This window comes from Dendropsophus ebraccatus, chromosome 6 (assembly GCF_027789765.1).
Source record: "Dendropsophus ebraccatus isolate aDenEbr1 chromosome 6, aDenEbr1.pat, whole genome shotgun sequence".
Taxonomy (NCBI): Eukaryota; Metazoa; Chordata; class Amphibia; order Anura; family Hylidae; genus Dendropsophus; species Dendropsophus ebraccatus.
This window is the reverse complement of record NC_091459.1, coordinates 104,908,679-104,921,517: the sequence shown is the minus strand read 5'-3', so window position 1 is coordinate 104,921,517 and position 12,839 is coordinate 104,908,679. Positions and strand designations below refer to the sequence as shown.

The following is a 12,839-nucleotide window of genomic DNA, read 5'->3' as shown; positions in this document are numbered from 1 at the left end:
ATGGTGACATGGACTCCAGAGGCCGAGAAGGCTTTTCAAAGCCTTAAATCTGCCTTGTGTCAACAACCTGTACTAGTTACCCCTGACTTTAGGCAAGAATTTCTGGTCCAGACAGATGCCTCCAACACAGGGTTAGGTGCCGTCCTCTCACAGGTCGTGAATGGCGAGGAGCACCCAGTGATGTACTTAAGCAGGAAGCTATCCCCGGCCGAGAAAAACTACGCCATTGTTGAGCGAGAGTGTCTGGCAGTGAAATGGGCCCTAGAGTCCCTGAGGTACTACTTGCTAGGCAGAAAATTTAAGCTAGTGACCGACCATGCCCCCCTAACATGGATGAAGGTTAACAAGGAGAAAAATGCGAGGGTAACTAGATGGTTTCTGTCCCTCCAAAACTTTAATTTCACGGTGGAACACAGGCCAGGAAAGTTACAGGCAAATGCTGATGCCCTATCAAGGGTACACTGTCTGTGGGGACAGAATGCTCAGCCCTCCGGTCTGAAAAAGAGGGGGGGATATGTAGACATGTCACTGGAGAAGTATTTGAGGGGAGGTACATCTCACCCAGGCTAAGGCATATGGTGAGATGGTGAATCCAGGTGAGATCTGTCACTCAGCAGTGTTATGCTGCTGAGGGTTTTTTCCATGTTCCGGGCCTGGATTTACTGGAATGGTGGGTAGGTTGGTAGTGGGACCTGCCATTCCCCTCCCCCGGTCCAGTTCGGGTGTTGCAGGCAGGTGTGCCTTGTTAAGCCTGCAGCAGGGTAAAAGCTCCACAGAGCTAGAGGAGATTGCTCTCAGCCAGGGTGAACAGCTTGCATGCTGTGTTTCCTGGGAGCAAGGAGTTATATCACTGCTGGGGCCTATTCACACTCCACGATACCGCCTATGGAAGTGACAGATAGGTGACCTGTGTTAGTAAGTGCCCAGACGGGCAAGACCTTTTTGTTTTGTTTTATTATCAATGCACGGTGTTGCTGTATTTATGTTGCGGGACCGTTTATGCTACAAATAAACACCAAAGCTGTTTTTAAGTCCAAGTTTGCTGCCTGAACTGTGTCCTAACACACCATCCCCCGGGGAGATCCCTACAATATATATGACTAAATATAATAATAGCTATAATAAAAGTGCTCATGGAGGTTGTCAAGCTTCTTTATAAGTGAATACGTTGCTTCCACCTACCTGATTCCACCCTCTTACTGCTCTGCTTGTGTGTCAATCTCTATTATAGTCCTGGAATTTTGCTCATGATGAACAATGCCAGAGCTGGGGAAAGTGTTGGTGAGGAAAACATGTTCAGTCCATGAAATTTGGCCATCATATGGACCATGTTTCACAGACTAAGTAAATTTTTCTTTGGCTTGAAAAAAACCCTCAAAAACCTCAGATCCTACAATTGTACCCAAAGTGAGGAAAAAAATGGCAGTGTAAGGCCGCTGAGTCCCATTTCTCACCACCTGTCTGTCTGTTCCTCTGCTGTGTTCTGCGCTGGTCCTGGAACTGCTTGTTCTTGTGCCTTCACTGCTGCATTGGTGCCTCTGGCCACTAGGGTGTGCAAGGGGCCAACTGCTCTGAATTTATAGAGGCCAATCCAGAGCCACCTGAACCTATTTATACAAGCTTCACCTCCTTTCCTAAGTGTTGTTGCATTCTAGGGAAGGTGTTTGCTTGCTCTTCCTGTTGAATTCCTGTGTATCATGACCTGTGCCTGTTCTTTGGATTGTTTCCTGCCTTACCCTTGTCTGTACTGCCTGCCTTTTCTGTTGTCGTGAAGATGCCTTTCCTGACCCTTCGCCTCTCTGACTACAATTCCTGTCTTGTCCTTGGTATGGCGCTGACTCTTGGCCTGCTGACGATGTGTACTTAGCCTGTTCCCCAGTTCCTTGCACTGACTCTGTCTGGTCCTTGGCCTAGCTACCCCTCATGCTGAAATCATACTTGTGGAGTCATAGTACTTGGTATCCTCTAGATGCAGAAGTCATGCTTCTGCATTCTGGAGCGGAATAGAAGTAGAAGACCTAGAGGACACTTAGACTCCGCTCCCTGGTGTGGCCTAAAGTCAAACGGTTGAGCAGTACAGCGGGTCCACACTGGCTGTCCTTTACAGACACTATTAATGCAACACTTTTTGAAACTACTCAAAAAGAAAAAAAACTTTTTGCACTTGCTTTTTATAAGGGTCAGTTCACTCTCTTGACATGGCTGGTTTGGTAAATGCTTAGAATTCCATATAATACCAAAGTATTCTAGAGCATCATAAAACTCTGCAATGTGTTTTAAACCATAAAGAAACATAAAAATAAAAGTGGCCCGTACATCATTAATAACTAGAGATGAGTGCAGCTTGAGCGTGCTCTGGTTCATCCAAACCCGAGAGTGCAGCGTTTGATAAGTGATAGCTGAAGAACTTGGATGCAGCCCTAAGGCTGCCTAGAAAACCTGGATACAGTCTTAGGCCATAGGTTGTATCCATGTTTTGCAGAACTCGCTCATCTCGCTCAAGTTACGCTCATCTCGGTCATTAACCAAATGTTTATTTAGCCAACAATTATCTCTCCCGACCTCCCCATACAGGTTTGTCACATGTTCTCTATGGGAGGGTTAAGCCACAGCCAGACAGCTATAGCACTGGCTTATCCATCCCAGAATTTAAAGGGTTGGGCAATGAAAATCCAACACACTCGAACGTCTCTCCACCAACATTAACTGTGGAGAGTTGGGATTGCCATACACCATTAGATGAATCTGTCCAAGGCAGCGGGTATGGTCGACTTTTGTCTAAGGTGTGTAGGCACCTTAAATTGGACTTGCAGTTCACAGAATGTGAGGCCTGAGTGTTTGTTAGGAATGAAACGTCAAGTCTGCAGCCACTCCATTCATTGACTATGAGTATAGCTCTTGACTAGCTTCAGCAACTCCATTAGAGAATGAATGGAGCAGAATTGGGTAAACGTTGTTGTAACCCGGAATATCCTTTTAATTAATCATAAGGGGATTTCTAATGTCTAGTTGTCAATCTCTTATGTAATTTCCATTAGGCATACAGAGGAATGATGCAATGCAGACTTGTAAGGATAGGTGCTCCAGCATTGCTTTTTCACAGGGAATACAAGTTTTTTTTTTTTTTTGACCAGACCAGACAGTAAAAAGCTGTATGGGTTGTCTCTTCTGTATGTCCCAACCCCCTCCTCCCTCCCTGCTCTGCAGATATAACACAATCTACATATCATCAGGCTCTTGCTTTCATTATGTAAGAGGTCTGCTGTTATTCCCAAAGTATCAACAAGTATCAAATCACGTTTTTTCTTATTGAACTCTGAACCTTTTCCGTTGTCTAGTCAAATCAGGGAAGTTGCATCGTGAAGTGGGTGAAATGGTGTGTGCGGGCGCTGATGGAGTGCCATAGCTATCAATCAGTAACTCATACACCAGTGTTTCCCAACCTGTAACTCTCCAGGTGTTGTAGTTGTGCAACAGCTATTGAGCTACAATGTGGGTCTGGTTGCACCACACAAGCTAGGGTATCCACCACACAGACTCCAAAAATCACCCCACCACCTTCTGCAAACTCTCAATGTTTTGCAATATATTTGTGTAACCTAAATTATAGGATGTAACCTTCCAGGGCTTAGCGGAGAAGGTGTGTAGTGTTTACCCAGCAAGCTAGCTCATCATTACTGGGTTCTACATGGAGCCTAATTCATTCCAGTATCGAGGCTGAATATAAAAATCTCCCCACTGGTGCAATAACCATAATAATCAGTGTCTGAAATACTGTAATAAATGAGAATAATGCTATAAACAGAAAAGATATTTCTGATTCAGAGTGTAATTGCTATATGAACTGTCCTGGGGCCTGTGCTGTGTAGTATCCTCAGTCTCCTCACTGTCAGAGTGGACTGCAGGAGAAGGACAGACTGTTACACAGAACAGACTAAAATGTTTAAATTATTAACCCCTGTCTGACCTTAAAGGAGAAATTGCATAGGTTTTTGTATGTAGGCTATTTGATGGATCTGCATGGTCCTGCAAGGTTTTTAACTACTGTATGAGACTGATATTCCGACTACATAATCTTTAGCATGAAAGTGTTTCCTTTAAGCCTCCTGAATGGAGCATTTATCTAAAACTAAACTGGGGTCTTATTTTCTATTACCACTGTATATCAGTATAATAAATGTAATGTTCACATATGTAGTATCAACTATCCTGGGGAGAATCATGGTATCATTTTTGAGTTAAAGCAAACTTCTGACAGAGACATGTCTAAAGTTTTGATTAGTTGGGGTCTGAGTGTTCAGACTGCAATAGATCAGGAAAACGAAGTCTGCACCGCTGTACGTTCCTCTCTCTGCTCGGTGTCTGTCTGACCGTCCAGGTCACATAACACAGAGCCGGGAGAGAAAGCACTGCTCACAGACTTCTCTCGGATTGTTCTCCTGATCTGTCGCAGTCTGAACACTCAGACCCCAACTAATAAAAACTTATGGACATCTCTGCGACATAATAAAATATTTTTTTCTTATGGCAAGTACTCTATAAACATTTATTTATATTCAGAATATAAAAACTAAGATTGATATTTCATGTTTCCTTATGTACACATCACGATTGGCTATCCTATTAAAACATGTTTTTGCATCCTGTTGAAACATCCTTTTTTTGGTTGGCCAAATTTATGATTAAAACAGGACACAAAAACAATGCAGGTTCCTTCTTCCTATTCTGTTGTAGATCCTGTTTTTTTTGTTTTGTTTTTTAAATAGAAGTGAATGGCAATAGGCAATAGGAGGCAACAGAATTGGCTGTTTTCACACCATATTTTAGGTGAATGCAAAAACATGATATGACCCTAGACTAAGGCATCACTGGAATATAAAAACATGGGGGGGAAACGGTGTTACTCTAAATAATCATAAAATGTAAATGTAAAAATTTGCTGTGGTCATCAAGGCCCAAAATACCCCAGTGATGAAAGGGTTATAACTTCCTAACCACAGGATTAAAATCAGTAGCGTTCAGTCTTTGAGTAAATACCAGCCTATCGCTTTGGGTGGAGTTTATAAAGTCAACATGGTTTTATTAACTGTCTCTCCTTTCCTGGAATATTTGGGCATCTGTGAAGGTTTTTACGTTGTGGATCTCTTTTGGGTGTGTTCTCATCAATATTGAAGTGCTTGAGTCTTATGAAAAATGCATATGAAGACTGGGTTTAGTAGGGAATGCTAATGAAACATTTATTCTTTGAGGTGACAATGAACTTAGCACAGGCTTGCACCCTGTGAAACTCTATCTCCGACTTTGCAATACAACACACAGCCCTCTGTGATGCCTTCTAGAAACTAAGGTGCAAAGTACGCCTGCCTTCCTTATACAGTACACAGTAGTACTCAGGCACCCAATATTTTGGATGCATAGTGTAGAATACCAAAAGCATGTATCCTCATTTAGGTCTCATTTACACACCTTTTTCCAATGCTTTTAAAAGCTTGTGAAAAATACTATGAATTTTTAGTTATTTTTCATAATATTTTAATTGTGACATATTTTATTTTGCGTTGTTTTTAACATAAATTGAATATGGATGTGTAGGTAGAGCCTAAATGCTACAGTATGTAATGTAGATGTCTTTACTTGTCCAGTACAAACATAAAGTAAGAAGAGAAAATTGGCAATTGTGGTAGACTAGTTGCGTAGATGCAAAAATCAAGTTTATTCAGTGAAAAAGTGTAAGTGCAAGAGTACATCCATCATAATAATGCTTTTACTTGTATAGCACCAGCTGATTCCACAGTACTTTACATAGGTTGTCAGCTTCAGTCCCTGCCCCCTTTAGGGCTCACAATTTATATTTACCTACTGTATCTGTACGTTTTTTGGGAGGAAACCCACTCACACTCTTTGCAGATGTTGCCCTTGGTTGGATTTGAACCCAGGACCCCTGCGCTGCAAGGCTACAGTGCTAACCACTGAGCCACCACCATCATCCTGTATCTGTTAGTAGGTCAGGGTAAGGTGTCCCCTATGCCAGGCTGATCTTGCCCTACATTATGTAGTGGTATGTCCTGGAGGGAGCTACATAGTCAATGTATGTCCAATGGAGCATGTGTCATAACACAGTTCTGCCAGGTGCGGCTATGGTAATTAGTGATGAGCGGACCGTCAGACTTTTGGTCTGATGGTATCGGCGCTCTATTATCATGCCTGTGATCCCGGCCGCATAGTTGCGATCCCGCGAATATGCGGCCAGGATATTCCAGGGAATTCATCAGCGATTCAAAGACATGATGAGAGAGCAAACTGCTTTCGGACCAAAAGTCCGAGCAGTTCGCTCATCTCTATTGGTAATGTGGTACACATAAGCTATGTTAGAGTTCACTTCTTTCTAGTTCGCAAGACTTCTGTTATAAGTCAAGTTGGTCCACTCTCCGATGTGTTTCCCAACTTGTTGATAGCAATGGGGTTCATCAGGGAGTATTGTGGAACACTAACGTCACAATGTTGTGCAGACAGTCTCTGTGGAGTATCGTCACCCTTGTATGTGGGATACCAACAATACCAATGGTAAGCTGCTTCAGTGATCCGGATGCGCTATAGTCTCGGTAGCTTGGGGCGAATGGTGGTGGTGTCCCATTAGACAGCGATGGACGATGTGCGCCATCTGCATTTGCATCAACAAAACTACTCTACCATAATTGTCAGTTTTCTCTTTTTACTTTATGTTTTTAACATGCATTCTTTAGGATCTATAGAGAAGTGTATGCACCCAAAAAAAATCACAAAAAAAGTCATACCCAGAGCACACTGTATTTTATAAAAAAAAAAAAAAAGAAAAAAAAAACACAAACAAAAACACAACACACAACAAAAACACAAACAAAAATCAATGCATGTAACTTTTTAACAATTTTCTGTGAGTCCCACATGGCCATAGGAATGAGAGGGTAGTAGCTGGAGAGAGAGAAAAGCAAACAGAGCAAGCAGGAGCTTACGGTGACCATGAGGCCTCACCCCATGTGCACGCTGATTCCATCAAAACCACTGCCTAGTTCACGAGATCCATTTTTGTAAATATGCTAATTAGTTAGTCTAGGGCACTGGAAGCACGCCTAGCGCCCCAGTTCACCAATGACAGGCCAGGAACTATAAGCTTCGGCTTGATGAATAATATTGAGGCCTGGTGCTGGGCCCGCCTCCGATGCATCAGACTAGCTAATTAGCATATTTAAAATGGAAGTATTTCAGGAACCGGGCAGCAGTTTTGATAACGAAAGGCACCACTGGAATCAGGTAGTGATAAAAACTTGGTTTAAAGGGGAACTATCAGCAGGTTACGAATCTAACCTGATGATGTTCCTATTGCACAGGAGACGCTGAGGAGGAAGGTATGTCTCTCACTTTCCTCCTCAGCATAGTTAGTTGTGTGCTCCATGGTCTGGTGAGACTGTTATGAGCCCTGGGGCACCCGTTAGGAGTACTTCCCGCCCCCATAGCACCTATCCGGCCTGCTCCTTTCATTATAATGGCCAGGGGCGGATCAGCGTTATGGGGACGGGCAGTGCTCCTAACAGGTCCCACCGGACTGTGGCCAGAATGGAGCAGAGGAGGAAGCTAAGAGACATACCCTCCTACTCAGCATCTCCTGTGCAATGGGGACATATCAGCAGGTAAGAGCCCAGGTAAGTCCAGCATGTTTCCTCCTTATCTATTGGCTGTCAGTCAAATGGGATAGGCAGATGCAAGTGAGCTGTTGGGTGGTGATAAAGGGGATATGGGTTGGACTTACCTGGGCTCTTGGTGTGTTTGTGAACACCCCCTGGGCACTTGAGCCTCATTTACATATTACCAAAAAGGTTTATATCTTGGCGCTGGAAAGAGCTATAGAGATAAACACGGTATATCCAGAATCCTGATGACCATCCCTACCTAATCATGGGCTTAGTTACACCCTGGTTTTCCCACAGGTCAGTTTCAAGGAATATTCCACATCGTATATCAGATTTGTTAATGTATTGTATAATTGTATTCTTCTGGGGATCAATACACAAATCATCTGTTCCTAGCACTTCTGCACTGCAGACAGGTGCCAGATTATCAGAATTCTTGTACTGTGCTGGATTTATGGAATTTTATTCTACTACTACATTATGTTCACTATGGTCCCAGTCCCAAGGAACAGTCACCTCTGTTGCATTGTATCCCAGTTCATTAACATGTTACTTTCAGAACTGAAAAATGAGTAATATTTGTTTTTATTACATTGTTAACAAACACCTACACCCACTTTTATTGCAGTTAAGGGTGGAGCATAGACTACTGTAACATCCTGCACTTTATATTTATATTCTTTATATGCTGTACTGTGTATGACCAGCTTCAAACAATTGTGTAACATGAGAGCTTTTAGGTCATCTTTATTACAGTTAGGGTACATTCACATTTCTGAGACTTGTACTGTGTTACTACCCTCTGGTTTGGACCATAGTCTGGTGTTGCTCAAAGCATTATGTGAGGTGCACATTGGCCAGTTGCAGAAGGCCCAGAACAGTTCCTATTAGAGATGAGCGAACCTCGAGTTTCTTTAAACCCGAGCGTGCGACATTTGATTACCGGGGGGGCTAGGAAGTTACATGCATCCCTAGGGAGTCCTGGAAAACATGGATTCAGCCATAGGCTGTAGGCTGTATCCGTATTTTCCAGGACTCCATAGGGCTGCAACCAACTTCTTCAGCCACCGGTAATCAAATGTTGGCACGCTTGAGTTTGGACAAACCCAAGTGTGCTCAAGGTTTACTCATCTCTCGTTCCTATATACAACAACTGGTGCAGTTGTGCGAGTATGCCTTAAAATTGGGCAGGCTGCTGCATAGAGTGACATCTGAGAGATCCAAAGCAGCACAACGTGCGCAATTTGACTGGGCGAGACCTTCAATTGTCCTGTCCAAGGAAACCAGCAGAATCCTGTCCCATTAAGGTCTACTTCACTTACAGCCCTATGGAAAAGTGGATTGTTGGGAGCTACATCATATTGGACATGATGGGGGATTGCTTTATGTTTAAATGGAAACCTTTGAGTCCTATGAACATGTCATAAAACAGTTTTGTTGGGATAAGTGGCTACAAGATGTGGCTCGTGCGCCCATACAGGCTGAAATTAGGGAAGAATCTATCCAAAGTGGTGCAAAAGGGAAAATGGACCAGAGACAGGGATTATGTACATGGTACAGTCAAATAGTGTTTTTTTTCCAATAATGTGACTTTTAATAGTGTGTATATAGCCTAGTGCTCACATTATTCATAGACCCCTTTCTCATGAAAGCTGTAACCTGATTTGTCACCTTAGATAATTTTCCTGTGTAATGGTTTCCATAAAACACCCTCAATGTGTCATGTGTAAATAGCAGATTGTGTAAAATATAATGTCCTGTAAATAATAGGAATATAACTCCCTATGCCTGTTGCATTAAGGTGTCTGCACTGCTTGTGGAGGTGAGCGTTTGTTTTGGTGACTGTTTATATCTGCATATAAGAAGTGTTGGTGCATTGTGACATTCCTTACGACAAGCTCTGGGAGTGGCTGTGTAAATAGCTCGAAAGAATGTGACATTAGCCTTTAGTATATGGCAGGGAGCGGTTCGTTTCTATTGTCACCTTTAGCCCGTCGCACTGTATCTTTAATTTGGCATTTCCCAGTACACAGCGAGGGCTCACAGATACCTGGAGACCTTTGGTACTGCAAGAGAGCACACTATCATTGTACAACACCAGGAGCACAGGAGAGACGAACCTTCACAGCTGCTGTTCTCTATACACCGGACAAGGTATTGTTGGGTACACTGTGCACTGTATTGACTCTGTACACATAGTCCTGCAGAGCCTGGACCACAAAAGGCTGACAGGTCCCCAGGGCCACTTGTCACTAGTCATGACTGTGACAGCTGACTTTACTATGTTCACCGGCACCTTGATGATACTGTTACACATAGAAACCACTGTATATGCTAACATACAATGCAGACATTGTGATGGGATGTATATTGTCAGTAAATAAAAGAGGAGACTACATTGTTTTACTTTACTTGTTCTGTGAATGCGATTGGTACTGCTGTGGGGTATAACATTTAGCTACATGATATTACTAGGTATAACATGGCTTTCCATGTCAGATGGTGTAGCAAAGATATAGCTAAGGAAGGAATTATTGTGCATAAGGGGACTCCCTTGTGCCTGGGGTAGGAAAGGGGTAACAAACTACTCTGCCTTGGCCAAACTATTCAGATACAGGACTAGAGCAATGATATGAATCTTTGTCCCTACATACAACTCTATAATGCATTACAGTTTATATTGACTCTAAGTACTAAGATGGGGTTTGTCACTGATGAGGGTTCTGTGATGGGTCATGATGTATCATCATGTAACTGCAGTAGAGCTTTATAATTTTTCTGGATACTACAATGACACATCATAATGTAACTAGTTCTTGTATGGGATTTTAGAGTTCCACGTTGTAAGTTGGTGCTAAAACAGTCCTCATCATGAATTTGGGTACCGCAATGGGGTCTTACAATATGCACCAAGTGCCATGTCTTCATCTAATAATTGCATCTGGCTTGTATTACGTTTTTTGTAACTTAAATACTGGGTATTGATGTAGGGCATAATAGTATATTATGGTCAGATTGAATAAAAACTGGGTAATGTGGTGTTTTTGCAAAGGTGCTGCTGTCTAATGTTAGGATATAACTGGGTAATGTGGTAATGTAACTGGATACAACTGCAGAATGCAGAGTACTGATGACAGAATGCATATTGGTAGTGACATTCTCTAAAAGGAAGATTCCTTTAGATGACTGCAGGCTTACCTGGAAAAAAAGCTATGGCCTTCATAGTTTCCTTTCTGTACAGCTGGACAGAGAAGTGATGAGTGCTGTCATCTATGATGCCATAGCCAATATGATGTTCACTCACACATTATAAAAGAACGCTTTGAATAAGTACCATACGTAAAATGTATGTCTACATTTTTTTTATATAATTTCACAGAAACTTGGATCTCAATGTAAATGCATCTGATATCAATGTGATCATATGACTTTCCCTTATGTTACTATAATGGTGATTTACGAATTTTATTGCCTGGTGACTGGTACATCACAAAGTGTATTAATAGACTTTATTGTGAATGAGGAACTTGGAAAGGAAAGAGAAAGGAAAAAAGGGGTAGAATTGGGGGGGGGGATATATATATATATATATATATAATGCTAAATATTCTAATTGACACAATACACTTGACTACCTGTCTGTGTCTCATCACATAGTATTTAGGTTAGTGTCCCTCCCTGCCCAGTGTTACCTGTGTGTATTTATAGTACAGAGCAGTATAGGGGAATGACTCATGTTTTGTGAGCGTACACTCCTGAAGTCACATGGCCTTGACCAGTTCGCACCGCTACGTCTGTGTTATGAATGGACCTAGACATATTTGATTTGGGTGGGTACAATGTAACATCCAGATGATGACTGCTTGGGATGTTGCAATGTTTTCCGCTGTGCTGTTCCTGATCATCTTCATTTACTAAACAGTGTAATGTGGAAATGTTCTCGCTATTATATTTAGAATGTTGTAGCATAAACAGCATGGACTGTCTTATAGTATACATGTATTTCCTATAACATTGGCCAGTGGTTTAATATCTCCTAGTGAAGTTCAGCACACTCAGGCAGTTGTAGCCAGTGCAGGCTGTGGTGTCAGAGCGTTCATTGCTGCAGAGCTGTGAACATTGTACCTGCCATAAAGATCAGGATAAGGGCAATCTCTACGCTCTTGGTGCAAGGCACCAGAACCATTACATGTAATATCTAAAAGGAAACTAACCTAAGACTATGTACAAACACCAGTTTTTAAAGTGATACATGCCGGTTTTTTTTAATAATTACAACCATAAAAAATTATCATTATGGCTGTTCTTATCGAAAATGGCCACATGATATGTAAGGTGAATATAGCCTTAGGCTGGCTTCACAGGTACTGTTTTAGGCTATGTTCCCACACAGTATTTTTGCTCAGTATTTTGGTCGGTGCTTTTCGACCAAAACCAGGATTGCATTGAAAACACAGAAAAGCTCTGTTAACACACTGTTGAAATTTAGTGGATGGTCGTCATTTAATGGCAAATAATGGCCATTATTTCAAAACAACTCCCGTTGTTTTAAAATAACGGCAAATATTTGACATTAAATGGCGGCTATCCACTAAATTTCAACAGTGTGTGAACATAGCCTGTGTTTTCAATCCACTCCTGGTTTTGGTTGCAAAATACCTTGTGTGAACAGAACCTTTGTCAGTATTTGGTCCAAAAGTGGAACTGTATTCTTTACATAGAAACAGGCTGAGTGCCCATTCTCGTAATATGGAGATCTGGGGGATTTTTCGGCTTGTTCTGAGTGGTTGGAAGACACCACAAGCACTGTCATGGAGAGCAGATCATGACTCAGCTATGCAGGTGCCTATGATGTCATGAACTAGATGGAGCAACTTTCTCACACTAATAAGTAATAGAGATGAGCGAATACGATTCAATCGAGTAGGTATGTGATCGAATATTGCGGTATTTGAAAGACTCAAATTCAATAGAGTAGTAAGGCGAATACGCAGGAAACAATCAAAAGCCCTCCCATCACAGTTGGCGTTTTTTTTAATCCAATGACCATGCATGGAGGCCGTGAGGGACCCTGGGAGTACGCACGCAGCGCGAAAACAGCGTCTACCCTCATTGGATAGCTGAACCACATGACCTTAAATCTTAAATACTTGGCTCCCGCCTCTCGACCGC

General features: G+C 42.2%; 1 protein-coding gene across 1 annotated transcript in view; it reads left to right on the top strand.

Moving 5' to 3' along the window:
• The first annotated feature begins 9,642 nt into the window (after positions 1-9,642).
• Positions 9,643-12,839, top strand: part of NGEF (neuronal guanine nucleotide exchange factor) — a 112,020-nt gene continuing 108,823 nt past the window's right edge. Inside the window, exon 1 of the mRNA XM_069975515.1 lies at positions 9,643-9,821. The gene's annotated coding sequence lies outside the window, so the exon portion shown is untranslated. The remainder of the gene's footprint in view (positions 9,822-12,839) is intronic.